The following is a 14,113-nucleotide window of genomic DNA, read 5'->3' as shown; positions in this document are numbered from 1 at the left end:
AAAGGTCACTAATGACCTTCTTGTCAAATCCAAAGGCTCCTACTCTATCCTTATTCTTCTCAAGCTTTCAGCTGCCTTTGACACTGTCGACCATCCCCTCTCAACCTGCTATCCAACCTTGGCTTCACTGACTCTGTCTTCTCCTAGTTCTCTTATCTCTCTGGCCGTTCATTTCACCCTCCTTGGTGGGCTCCTCCTCCCCATCCCATCCACTAACTATAGGGGTTCCTCAAGGGTCAGTTCTTGGTCCCCTTCTGTTCTCCATCTATACTCACCCCCCCGGTGAACTCATTTGCTCCCACAGCTTCAACTATCGTCTGTACGCAGATGATATCCAAATCTACATCTCCTCCCCTGTTCTCTCTCCCGCCCTCCAGGCTCACAGCTCCTCCTGCCTTCAGGACATCTCCACCTAGATGTCCTCCCACCACCCAAAACTTAACATGTCCAAGACCGAGCTCCTTATCTTCCCTCCCAAACCCGGTCCTCTCCCTGACTTTTCCATCACTGTGGACAGCACTACCATTCTTCCCCTCTCACAAGTCCCCAACCTTTGTGTCATCCTTGACTCTGCTCTCTCATTCACTGCACATATCCAACCCGTCACCAAAACCTGCCGGTCTCACCTTCACAAAATCACCAAGATCTGCCCTTTCCTCTCCATCCAAACTTCTACCACCTTAGTACAGTCGTCCTGTCCCAACAATCAGGAGTAATCAGGCTCCTTTCTCATCTCCCAACCTCCTCTCTCTTCCTACTTCAGTCTATACTACACTCTGCTCCCCGGATTATCTTTCTACAGAAAAGTGCTGGGCAAGTCACCCCCGCCGCCCCCCATGAAAATCTCCAGTGGTTGCCTATCGACTGCCGTATCAAGCAAAAATTCCTCACTATTGGCTTCAAAGCTCTCCATCACCTTGTCCCTTCTCTCCTTCTACGTGCCAGCCTGCACACTATGCTCCTCTGGTGCTCACCTTCTCACTGTGCCTTGTTTTTACCTGTCCCACTGTCGACCCCTGGCCCACGTCCTACCTCTGGCCTGAAATGCCCTCCCTCCTCAAATCCGCCAAATTAGCACACTTCCCCTCCTTCAAAACCCTACTGAAAGCTCACCTCCTTCAGAAGGTCTTCCCAGACTGAGCCCTTGCTTTCCCTCTGCCCCTCCTCCCCTCCCCATCACCCCAACTCGCTCCCTTTGCTCTACCCCACCTGTCTACCCCACAGCACTTGTGTATATATGTATATATTTATAATTCTATTTATTTCTATTCATGATGTGTATATATCTCTATATATTTATTTGTATTGATGCCTGTTTACTTGTTTTGATGTCTGTCTCCCCGCTTGTAGACTGTGAGCCTGTTGTGGGCAGGGATTGTCTCTATTTGTTGCTGAATTTTACTTTCCAAGTGCTTAGTACACTGCTCTGCACAAGTAAGCGCTAAGTAAATGTGATTGAAAAAGGGGGCTTAGTCTGGGAAGGCCTCCTGGAGAAGCTGAGCTTTCAGTAGGACTCTGAAGGGGGCAAGTGTGCTAGGTTCAGCGCTCACGATGTGCTATGCACTGTACTAAGCACTGGGGTGGATACGAGCAAATCAAGTTGGTCACAGTCCCTATCCCATGTGGGGCTCAGAGTCTCAATCCCCTTTTTACAGATGAGGTAAATGAGGCACCTGTGGAGCCGGATTAGAACCCACTACATTCATGATAGAACCCGTGCTTTATCCATTAATGATAATAATGATTCTATTTATTTGCCTTGATTCTATTTATTTGCTATTGTTTTAATGAGATGTTCATCCCCTCGATTCTATTTATTGCTATTGTTCTTGTCTGTCCGTCTCCCTCATTTAGACTGTAAGCCCATCAAAGGGCAGGGACTGTCTCTATCTGTTACCAATTTGTACATTCCAAGTGCTTAGTACAGTGCTCTGCACATAGTAAGCGCACAATAAAATACTAAAATAATAATAATTATAGTATTTGTTAAGCACTTTACTATGTGCCAAGCACTGTTCTAAACCCTGGAGTGGATACAGGGTAATCAGGTTGTCCCAAGTGGGGCTCACACTTTAAATCGCCATTTTACAGATGAGGTAACTAAGGCACAGAGAAGTAAAGTAACTTGTCCAAGGTCACACAGCAGACAGGTGATGGAGCTGGGATTAGAACCCACGTCATCTGATTGACAAGCCTGTGCTCTTTCTACTAAGCCACACATTAAGCCATGCTGCTTCTCACCATAATATTCCAACCATGGGGCTCCCCTCCAGAATGGTTTGTTGGGGAAGGGGAGATTTGCTCCCTTGATTTGTCCCCGCTCTCAGCCCCACAGCGCTTATGCCCATATCTGTAACTTATTTATTTGTATTGATGTGTGTCTCCCCTGCTCTAGACTGTAAGCTCATTGTGGACAGGGAATGTGTCTGTTTATCGTGGTGTTGTACTCTCCCAAGTGCTTAGTGCAGTGCTCTGCATATAGTAAGTGCTCAGTAAGTATGATTGAATGATTGAATGAGAGAGAAAGAAGAGGAGGAGACAGGAATGAGGAGAGGAGCAGAAGAGTGTAAGAGCAAGAGAGAGAGGGAGAAATAGGGGAGAAGGGTAGAGCAGGAGAAAGGGAAAGAGAAGGGGGAAGAGAGGAGGCTAGGGGAGGAGCCGTCAGTCAATCATATTTATTGAACACTTACTATATGCAGAGCACTGTACTAAGCTCTTGGGAGAGTACAATGTAACAGACACATTCGCTGCCCACAACAAGTTTACAATCTAGAGGCGTGGGGGAGATAGACATTAATGTAAATAAATAAAGAGATATGTAAATAAGTGCTGTGGAGCTGGAAGAAGGGATGAATAAAGAGAGCAAGTTAGTGTGACACAGAAGGGAGTTGAAGAAAAAGAAAAGAGAGCTTAGTTAAGGAAGGAGGGTTGAAGCAGGAGAGACAGGGAGGAGTAGGGGAGTTGAGGAGGGCAGGAGAAAGGGGAGGCAATGTGCTTTCAATATGACTTTGAAGATGGGGAGAATCGTTGTCGGACATGAGAAGGGAGGGTGTTCCAGGCCAGAAGCAGGATGTGGGCGAGAGGTTGGTGGCAAGATAGACAAGATGGAGGTACAATGAGAAGGTTGGTATTAGAGGAATGAAGTGTGTGGGCTGGGTTGCAGTAGGAAACTAGTGAGAGGAGCGAGTAGCGAGAGTAGGAGAGACTGAGGAGGCCTCCAAGAGACCTTCCCCAACTAAGCCCTCATTTCCTCTTCTCCCACTCCCTTCTGCATTGCCCTTGCAACTTGGATTTGCTCCCTTTTTCCGCCCCTCCCTCAACCCCACAGCACTTATGTCCGTATCCATAATTTATTTATATTAATGTCCTTCTTCCCCTCTAGACTGTGATCTCCTAGTGGGCAGGGAACATGTCTGCCTACTCCATTGTATTTTCCCAAGTGCTTAGTACAGTGCTCTTCACACAGTAAGAACTCAGTGAATATAATTGATTGGAGGGAGGGAGACCAATAAAAAAGCTGATGCAGTAGTCTGGCTGCAATATCATCAGCAATGGCATTTATCGAGTGCTTACTGTGTGCAGGACACTGTACTAAGCACTTGGGAGAATATAGTACAACTCAGTTGGTAGACATGTTCCCTGTCCAGTATGGAAGAACTCGAAGCAGGATGGTAGCTGTTTGGGTGGAGAGGAAGAGATAGATCTAGGAGATATTAGACAAAGGAGGAGGAAAGACAAAGAGTCCAGGATGATATTGTGATTTGTCACTCCCCTTCTTAAAAACCTCCAGTGGTTGCCTATCAACCTCCGCTCAAAACAAAAACTCCTCACTCTAGGCTTCAAGGTTCTCCATCACCTTGCCCCTTCCTACCTCCTCTCCCTCTCTCTTTCTACTGCCCACCCCGCACGCTCTGCTCCTCTGCTGCTCACCTCCTCACCGTCCCTTGGTCTCTCCTATCCCGCCGTCGACACCTGGGCTATGTCCTCCTGCGGTCCTGGAATGCCCTCCCTCCTTACCTCCAACAATCTAATTCTCTTCCCCTCTTCAAATCCCTACTTAAAGCTCACCTCCTCCAAGAGGCCTTCCCAGACTGAGCTCCCCCCTTTTTCCCTCTGCTCCCTCTACTCCCCCTTCACCTCTCCGCAGCTAAACCCTCTTCTCCCCCCTTTCCCTCTCCTCCTCCTCCTCTCCCGTCCCACCCCCTCAGCACTGTACTCGTCCGCTCATCTGTATATATCTTCATCACCCTATTTGTTTTGTTTAATGAGATGTACATCACCCTGATTCTATTTATTTGCCATTGTTTTTATGAGATGCTCTTCCCCTTGACTCTATTTATTGCCATTGTTCTTGTCTGCCTGTCTCCCCCGATTAGACTGTAAGCCCATCAATGGGCAGGGACTGTCTCTATCTGTTGCCGATTTGTACATTCCAAGTGCTTAGTACAGTGCTCTGCACATAGTAAGCGCTCAATAAATACTATTGAATGAATGAATTTCAGGCTTCTGTTCAAGGGAGGCTGAAGGTGTTAATTGGCAGAGATGGGAAAGGGAGGAGGAGTGGGTTTAGTGCAGTTTTTGACATTTTGAATTTGAAGTGCCAGTGGGACATCCAGGTAGAGATGTTCTGGAGGCAAGAGACATGGAATTGTAGTTATATGATAGGTTATCCGCCCAACTAAATATATACAATAGGACAATCATAAGAATTGTGGTATTTGTGAAGCACTTACTATGTGTCAGTTACTGTTCTAAGTGCGGGGGTTTGCCTATTAGATAATCAGGTCCCAGGTAACAATAATAATAATTATGATATTTGTTAAGCGCTTATTATGTGCAAAGCACTGTTCTAAGTGCTGGGGTAGATACAAACTGATCAGTTTGTCCCAAGTGGGGCTCACGGTCTAGAAGCAGCATGGCTTAGTGGAAGGAGCATGGGCTTGAGAGTCAGAGGTCATGGGTTCTAATCCCAGCTCAGCCACTTCTCTTCTCTGTGACCTTGGGCAAGTCACTTCACTTCTCTGTGCCTCAGTTACCTCATCTGTAAAAATGGAGATTAAAAAATGTGAGCCCCACGTGGGTCATTCTGATTGCCCTATATCTAGTCCAGTGCTTAGAACAGTGCTCAACATATAGTAAGCGCTTAACAAATACCATCATTATTATTATTAATCCCCATTTTTACAGATGAGGTAACAAGCTCAGAGAAGTAAAGTGGCTTGCCCAAGGTCACACAGCGGACAAGTGGCAGATCCAGGATTAGAACCCAAGGCCTCTGACTCCCATGCCATTGCTCTTCCCACTAAGCCACGGGGTTCACAGGCTGAATAGGAAGGAGACTAGGCATTAGAAGAAGTGTTGCCTAATGGCTAGAGCACAGGCCTGGAAGCCAGAAGGTCTTGGGTTCTAATGTCACCTCCACTACTTGGCTGCTGGGTGACCTTGTGCAAGTGTCTTCACTTCTTCGGGCCTCAGCTATCTTATCTGTAAAATGGGGATTAAGACTGTGAGCCCCATGTGGTACATGGACTACATCCAACCCAATACCCTGTATCTACCCCAGGGCTTAGAACAGTCCCTGGCACATAGTAAGAGTTTAACAAATGCTGTTAAAAAAAAATTGAATTCCCATTTTACAGTTGAGGGAACTGAGGTCCAGAGAAGTGAAAAGATTCGCCCAAGTTCACACAACAGGCAAGTGGCGGAGCCAGGATTAGGAACCCAGATCCTCTGACTCCCAGGCCCTTGCTCTATCTACTAGGCCACACAACAGTGAAAGGCACTGCCCCTGGCTCTGAAGAATGTATAATCTCATTCTCAAACTTACTTAATATTTAAGAATTTTGGCTAGGGGAAGCAATAATTTTGAAGTGGAGAATCTGGCCACTTGGAGAAGGAATCAGTGCTCATTCCAAGAGTGTTTTGGAGTTAGCCCTGGCTAATGGCTTTAATCCCAAAGTTCCATTTTGGTTAGAGATTCTCCCCTACACTCCATCACAGTGATTGATTTCCCCCAGTACGTAACCTTTCCTAACTTTCATCTATTCCAGTTCTCTGACAGAGCCCTTCAGCAAGACCCTAAATTCCCACAGACCAGCTCTGGATGGAGTGATATGGGGAGAGGAGGGCTTTAATTCGAGTTCCAATTCCCAGCCTTAGCAAACCATGTTTAGAACAGGAGTCAGAGGCAGCCTCTCTGGTCTAAATATAGCCCCAGATGTTTCTCGATATGGGTCACCCCTTCTGCAATGGAAAGCCTCCTGGCCCTAAGGTTAAGGGAGGGCTGGGGGGATGATAGGGAGACAACAGATCACCCTTAGAGGAAAATGCTTATCTTCACAAACCGAGGGCCAAACATGGCTAATTAGGGGGCTTATTAGTGACTTGTGAGTCCCAGCCAGGCTGGGTGACCTTCAGGCAAAGAAGAAAGACATTTCTTATCCCCCTTCATCCACCCCTTCACCAGCCCCATAGCTCTTATGTACAACTCTGTAACTTATTTATATTAATGTCTTTCTCCACCTCTAGAGTATAAGCTTGTTGTGGGCAGGGAAAGTGTCTGCTATATTGTTATATTGGACTCTCCCAAGCGCTTAGTACAATGCTCTGCATATAGCACTCTATAAATACGAATGACTGAGTCTGTTCCGATGGGTGACCCTCTGGGGAATAATATGGCCTGCGTTTCTCTTCAGTTTTTCTGGGTTTCTCTTCTCCAAAGCAATGACAGGTTTTCGTTTTTTTTTTAAACAAGATATCAAGTCATTTTTTCATGTTGGTCTTTGCACACTGAGGTGATCCCAGAAGCAGCCTGGCCTAGTGGAAAGAGCCCGGGTCTGGGAGTCAGAGGACCTGGGTTCTAATTCCTGTTCTGCCACTTGCCTGCTGTGGGACCTTGGGCAAGTTACTTCTCTTCTCTGGGCCTCTGTTTCCTGAACTGTAAACTATTTATTCATACTAATATGTCTCCCCCTCTAGACTGTCAACTTGCTATGGGCAGAGGACGTGACTGCTAATTCATTGTGCTCTCCCAAGCACTTAGCACAGTGCTCTGCACATAGTAAGTGCTCAACAATTACAACTGATTGATTGATTATAAAATGAGGAGTAACTATTCTTCTTCCTGCTTAAACTGTGAACTCTGGGTGGGACAGGGACTGTGCCCACCCTGGTTAACGTGTATCTACCCCAGCATATAGAAAAGTGCTTAATATGGAATAAACACTTAACAAATATAATAATAATCCCACAGAGGAGACAATTTTAAACATGAAACACATTGTCAGTGGCTCCCCTAACCTCAAGTCCACACCCTTTCTCCATTTAAAAAGATTAAAAGATTAAAAAGATGCCAATAATACTAATAATAATTGTGAATTTGTGAGGGACTTACTACGTGCAAAGCACTCTACTGAGCCCCTGGGACAATATGCAGACTGGACACATTGGTGTCAGAGTCTAAGAGGAAGGGAGTACAGATACTGAATCTCCATTTTACAGATGAAGAAAGTGAGGCCCCGAGAAGTGAAGCGATTTGCTTCCACCCAGCAGGCAAATGGCAGAGCTGGGATTAGAACCCAGGTCTCCTGTCTCCCAGGCCTGTGCATTTTCCACTAGGCCATGCTGAATCTCTGCCTTTCAGAAGAGACAGGCATGTTTCAATTAATCAGTGGTACTAATTGAGCACTGTGTACAGAGCATGGTACTAAGTGACTCTTCCAACCTGCCAAGTGTTATTGGAGGCACACCTCCTCCAAGAGGCCTTCCCAGATTAGCCCACCACTTTCCTCTTGTCCCACTCCCTTCTGTGTCACCCTGACTTGCTCCCTTTGTTCTCCCCTCCCCCAGCCCCACAGCACTTATGTACAGATCTGTTATTTATTAATATTGATATCTGTCTCCTACTCTAGACTGTAGGCTCATTGTGAGCAGGGAATGTGTCATTTTATTGTTGTATTGCACTTTCCCAAGTGCTTAGTACAGTGCTCTGCACACAGTAAACACTCAATAAATACAATTGAATGAATGAATGAATGAATGAATAACAGATACATTCCCTGTCCACTAAGAGTGTACAATCTGTAGGGTGTCCAGCCTTTGAGAGAAAGATAGTGCTCCTTATGGATCACTCCCTGCTTCCCTTGAAATCATTTCTGCTTTTCTCAGGCTTCATAATAATGGTAATGGTAATAATAGTATTTGTAAAGCACTTACTAGGTGCCAGGCACTGTTCTATGCACTGGGGTAGATACAAGATAGAGCCCACACGAGGCTCACAGTCTTCATCCCCATTTTACAGATGAGGGAACTGAAGCCCAGAGAGTGAAGAGACTTGCCCAAGGTCACTCAGCAGACAGTGGCAGAGCTGGGATTAGAACCTATGAACTTCTGACTCCCAGCCCTTGCTCTATCCACTAGGCAATGCTGCTTCTTAGGACAGAAGACAGTTCTGCTTACAGGGTCCGGGGGGGTCTCTCCATAGCAGCTGTTCAGTGCTTTTCCTTGCCCTCGAGGATCATCTCTCCTAAACTGTGGGCAGAGTCAACTCCCAGATTTTCCCCATTATTGTATTGCTACCCCAAAGGGAAGGCTCTGTGTGTGTTTGTGTGTGCGTGTGTGTGTGTGTGAATAATAATAATGTTGGTATTTGTTAAGCGCTTACTATGTGCAGAGCACTGTTCTAAGCGCTGGGGTAGATACAGGATAATTATGTTGTCCCACGTGAGGCTCACAGTTAATCCCCATTTTACAGATGAGGTAACTGAGTCACAGAGAAGTTAAGTGACTTGCCCACAGTCACACAGCTGACAAGTGGCAGAGCTGGGATTCGAGCCCATGATCTCTGACTCCCAAGCCCAGGCTCTTTCCACTGAGCTGCTTGAAGAGTTATGAGACCGTTGCCATCATTGGAGAACAGGGCCAGGGCATCTGTGCAGGAAACTAGTTCTGTCTGACTTGCCTGGGACTGAGAAGACCCAGGGCCCCTAATTCTATAGATGGGTCAAGCCTCCCTGGGACTATATACCTGTCTGAAGGGTCACTGCAGAGCCTCAGTCCCCAGAGAAGGGACCCTTCTGGGCTCAACGAGGAAGCTCGTGGGATCTAATATCAGGAGGGCAGATGTTTATCAGTGTCTCCACCCTATATGTCTCTGAGAAGCAGAATTGTGCAGAATCCTACCTGAGATCAAGTCAACAGGTATGTGGGCTGGAAGGACAGAAGGCAGGTATTGTACTAGAAACTGAATTCTATCCAATGTGCAGCTCTGCACCTTCAATCAATCGAATTGATGGAGCTCTTACTGTGTGCAGTGCACTGTACTAAGTGCTTGGGAGAGTACACTAGGACAGACATATTCCCTACCCACAACAAACACAGTCTAGAGGGTACTGGAGTTCCTAGAGTAACAGGATTGAGGGTCTGGGGGCAAAGGGGAGCAGGGCAAGACTAAGTAGGAAATTGTAGCTGTCAATTTAGCTACATCTGTCTGTGAACATTCTCTCTTGGAATTAGTGTCAGTGTCTTAGGGGATGAGGAGTCTAGTGTTTGCCCCAAATTAGGCTGCCTATAACCCCCTACCCATCTCTTTCCAGCTCGGAACTGCTGATTTCTCCTTCCCAGCTATGAGACTGAAATGTCAGGTAACAAACATGGACCTCAGCTGTTTTCCAGAGGGCAGGATAGGAGAACCTGGACCTCGGGATCAGTAATCCAGTCATCTCTCAAGATCATGTTCCACTGCTCTACATGAGGATTACTGCAGAACTTGGGGGTGAGTCATGAGTCCTATTCTTTCTCTTCTCCCTGCCCCCAGCGGTGCACAGGTTGACCAAGGGTAGGGGGAGACATACAGACATACGTAGATACACTGGTCAGTGTATCTCCCCAGCCTGGAGGACTCTTCCACTGAAGTGTAGGCTCATGGAGGTCAATTCCCAGACTTGCCCTACAACTGAGAAGGCCTTCCTGCCTCTGCAAAGGGAAGTTCATGTAAGTGTGAGAAAGAATGTTGGGTGGGGACAAGAATAACTAGGAGGGGGCTGCCACTATCTCAGAGGTCAGTTTTGGGAACAGGAACCAGGGCTCTGTGCAGGGAAGTGGTTCTGTCTGACTTGGTTATGGATCTGAGAAGACCCAGGGCCCTTAATTCTATAGCTGGGACAAAGCTCCAAGTGCCCACAGTCCTGTCTGCAGAGTCAGCCTGGACATCCTCAGCCCTCAGAAGAGGATCCCTTCTGTGACCGACAGTGGCAGCTCCTGGGGCTGTATGTCAGGAGGAGGGCCATGTGTCAATCAGTTTGTCCATCCTATTCCTCTCTGAGAAATAGAGTTGTGTGGGTTACTAGCTGAGATCAAGTCAACAGGGGTGCAGATGGGAGGACAAAACAAAGAGGGTAAAGCCTTAAAGCCTCAACTCCCTGGCAGCATCCAGATCAGTGCAGGAAGGCCAAGGGGAGAATCTAACTGACTCTACTCATTCTACATAAACTGCTCTTTGCATCTCTCCAGCCTTAAGGCTCATCTCTCTAATGTGGACAGAGGTCAATGCCCAGACAAGCCCTGCTGTCAGGATGGGGCCATGGGTGGTACAGTCCTCCAGAAGGGAAGGTTTAGAGGTGTGTTGAGCACTTATGGTGTGCAGAGCACTGTACTAAGAGCTTGGGAGAGTCCAGTACAACAATATAACAGACACATGCCCTGTCCACAACGAGCTTACAATCCTTGTGCTCATACCTACCTCTCAGGACAGAGTCAACTGGTGGGGGCTTTACTAACAAATAGCAAGCACAAAAGCTGTCCAGCTGACAGTCCAGCAAATTCAAGGTTGGGGAAAGGGCAGGGGATCTGTGTGTCCCTCCTCACACCCTGCCCTTCAATTATTTCCCAGGGTCAACCCAATTCTCAGGGATGGTTTCCCCCGAAAAACCAGTATCCCATCGGGAATTCCTGCCCAGAAGCAGATGTCAACAGGAAAATTCTAGGAGATAGTTTCCAATCAATCAGAGGAATTTATTAAGTGCTTTCTGTGTGCACTAGACTAAGTGCTTGGGAGAGTACACTGGGACAGAATTAGCAGATATGGGTTGGAAATGTAATGAGCTTACAGTCTAGAGGGACAGTCTATAATCAATCAGTGAATCACTGGCATTTACTGAGTGCTTACTGAATGCAGAGAGCTGTCCTGAGCGCTTGGGAGAGTACAGTACAACAGAGTTGGCAGACACATTCCCTGTCTGCAAGGAGCTTCCAGTCTAGATGCCCTGAACACCACACACTCACTTTCAGACTTGCTCTGCTAGCGGAGGTGCAAAGTGTAGGATGGGCATCAAAACTCACCTGTTTGTTCCAGACAAGCCATTTCTCCAGTTTCAGGTGGTGAACTTCTCCTGGATTCGCCCGGAGAATTGCCTGTCGGATTTTGTACAGTATACCTCTCCTGCCACGCTCCGGCCGGAAATGTTCTGTCTCGAGGAAAGAGGGGACAATGATGGAGACTCTTGCCATCTTGCAGCTCAGTCAGTCAATCTTATTTATTGAGCGTTTACGGTATGCAGAGCACCGTACTAAGCCCTAGTAAGAGTCCAATAGAACAAAAGCAGTAGACACGTTCCCTGCCCACAACAAGCTTACATTCTAAAGTGGGAGATGGACACTTATATAAATCAATAAATTACGGATATATACGTAGGTTCTGTGGGGCTGAAGGAGGGCTGAATAATGGGAGCAAATCCGTGATGCAGAAGGGAGTGGAAGAAGAGGAAATGAGGGCTTAGTCAGGGAAAGCCTCTGAGTTATCTCCTCAGGAGATACCCAGTCCCCGCAGAACAAGGTGTGGTATTTGTTAAGCACTTACTATATTCCAGACACCGTACTCAGCTTAGACACAGTCCGTGTCCCACATGGGGCTCAAAGTCTTCATCCCCATTTTACAAAGTAGGCTCTTAATAAATGCAATTGATTGATTTTACAGATAAGGGTACTGAGGCAAAGACAAATGAAGTGATTTGCCCAAAGACACAAAGGAGACAAGTGGCAGAGTCAGGATTAGAACCCAGGACCTTCTGACTCCCAGACCCGGGATCTGTCCACTAGACCACACTGCTTCCCTTGAAGGCACCTAGTTGAGGAGAATGAAACACGCCAACTGGGATGTATGGGGAGAAGAAAAAGGAAAAGTTGGAGGGAGAGAGCTGAGAGAGCCCTGGCCTGTAAATCAGGAGGACCTAGGTTCTAATCCCAGTTCTGCCGCTTGTGTGCTATGTGACCCTGGGCAAGAAACTTCACTTCTCTGGGACTCAGGTACCTCATCTACAGAACAGGAATGAAAACTGTGAGCCCCATATAGGACAGGGACTGTGTCCAACCTGATGAGCGTATCTTCCTCAGTGTGTAGAACAGTGCCTGGCACATAGTAAGCTCTTAACAAACACCATAAAAAAAGTGGTAGTGTCAGAGTTGGGGACAGGCCCCTGCAGTCTCCGACGACCATGCCTACCTGAGGTAGAGAAGCAGCATGGCTCAGAGGTCATGGGTTCGAATTCCGACTCTGCCACTTGTCAGCTGTGTGACTGTGGGCAAGTCACTTAACTTCTCTGTGCCTCAGTTCCCTCATCTGTAAAATGGGGATTAAGACTGTGAGCCTCACATGGGACAACCCGATTACCCTGTATCTACCCCAGTGCTTAGAACAGTGCTCTGCACATAGTAATTGCTTAACAAATACCAACATTATTTTGAGAAGCAGCGTGGCTCAGTGGAAAGAGCACAGGCTTGGGAGTCAGAGGATGTGGGTTCTAATCCTGACTCTGCCACTTGTCTGTTGTGTGACCTTGGGCAAGTCACTTAACTTCTCTGTGCCTCAGTTACCTCAGCCGTAAAATGGGGATTAAACTGTGAGCTTTACGTGGGACAACCTGATTACCTTATATCTACCCCAGCACTTAGAACAGTGCTCGGCACATAGTAAGCGCTTAACAAATACCATAATTATTATTATGTCCACAATCTGAGTCCTGTTGCACATTTCACTAAACTTCAGCAAAGCATCACTCCATTTTGGTCAAGAAGGATGGAGACAAACACACCCTGTTTATTGGCTGCCTCCAGCACATCAAGGAAGATCTCGACTTCTATGAACTCATCCATCGAGATGGCCAGCACCTGGATTGGGACAAAGCAGGGTGTTTTTCAGTGGTATTAGTGAAGCACCTACTATGTGTCAAGACTGTACTAAGTGCTTGGGTATAGGTTAGTTTGGTTGGGCATAGACCCTGTACCAGACGGGGCTCCCAGTTTTGGTAGGAGGGAGAACAAGTAATCCCAGTTTTCCAATTGAGGAAATGGAGGCCCAGAGAAGTGAAGTGACTTGCCCAAAATCACACACCATGCAATCAGCAGAGCAGAGATTAGAACCTAAATCCTTCTGATTCCTAGATCTGGGCTCTGTCCACTAGGTCATGCTGCTTCTCTTTATCAGAGACAAGGTTACATTTTCCCTCCCCACCCCCAACACATGCGCACACACACACGTCAGAATTAGAACCCATCTCCTTCTGATTCCCAGACCCAAGTTCAGTCCACAGCCATGCTGTTTCTATTTATCAGAGACAAGGGTATGTTCTCTCTCTGCAACTGACTCCCACTCTCCAAATAGAGGGGGATGATGAGAAGAGGGCGGTTTCACCAAATTTTCAAAGAATTTTAATCCTGTTTCAATGTCTTTAATGGTCACGTGGAGGGAAAGAAGAGAGGGAAGGACCTGAACCAGCCAATAATTACACTAAATGAGGTAAAAAAATTCAATTACCTGGACTTGAAAGGTAAGAAGTTTTTCTTTTCCCTTTGATACACAGATTTTTCTCATTTAGGCCTGATCTAAAAACCTCATATATTAGACACCCCACCACATTCCCCATTTATCTTATACCTCATCACTTGCCTTAGTATCTGCAATTTGTGGTTAGGTTGCTATTTCTTATAAGTGGCTCTCCACTCAGGTGGGGAGAGTGCCCCATTCCCCCCAGTGCCCCTTCCCAGTCACCAGTCTGCCCCACACGGCTGTGGGAATTAGCCAGGGCTACCAGGCTGCGGTGAAAATAGGGGGACTCTCTCC

The 14,113-nt window shown here is 46.9% G+C and overlaps 1 long non-coding RNA gene across 2 annotated transcripts in view; it reads left to right on the top strand.

Moving 5' to 3' along the window:
* LOC114811075 overlaps nucleotides 1-14,113 on the top strand; it is a 34,488-nt gene that overhangs the window by 11,529 nt on the left and 8,846 nt on the right. Inside the window, exons 2-4 of one of the 2 annotated variants that reach the window (XR_003758772.2) lie at nucleotides 9,594-9,772; nucleotides 11,368-11,516; nucleotides 13,739-13,820. This is a non-coding gene — a long non-coding RNA (uncharacterized LOC114811075). The remainder of the gene's footprint in view (nucleotides 1-9,593; nucleotides 9,773-11,367; nucleotides 11,517-13,738; nucleotides 13,821-14,113) is intronic. The other variant, XR_003758773.2, reaches the window with a different exon arrangement.

The sequence above is a fragment of the Ornithorhynchus anatinus genome, chromosome 4 (assembly GCF_004115215.2).
Source record: "Ornithorhynchus anatinus isolate Pmale09 chromosome 4, mOrnAna1.pri.v4, whole genome shotgun sequence".
Lineage (NCBI taxonomy): Eukaryota > Metazoa > Chordata > Mammalia > Monotremata > Ornithorhynchidae > Ornithorhynchus > Ornithorhynchus anatinus.
The sequence above is the reverse complement of the archived record's forward strand: the minus strand, read 5'-3'. Positions and strand labels throughout refer to the sequence as shown.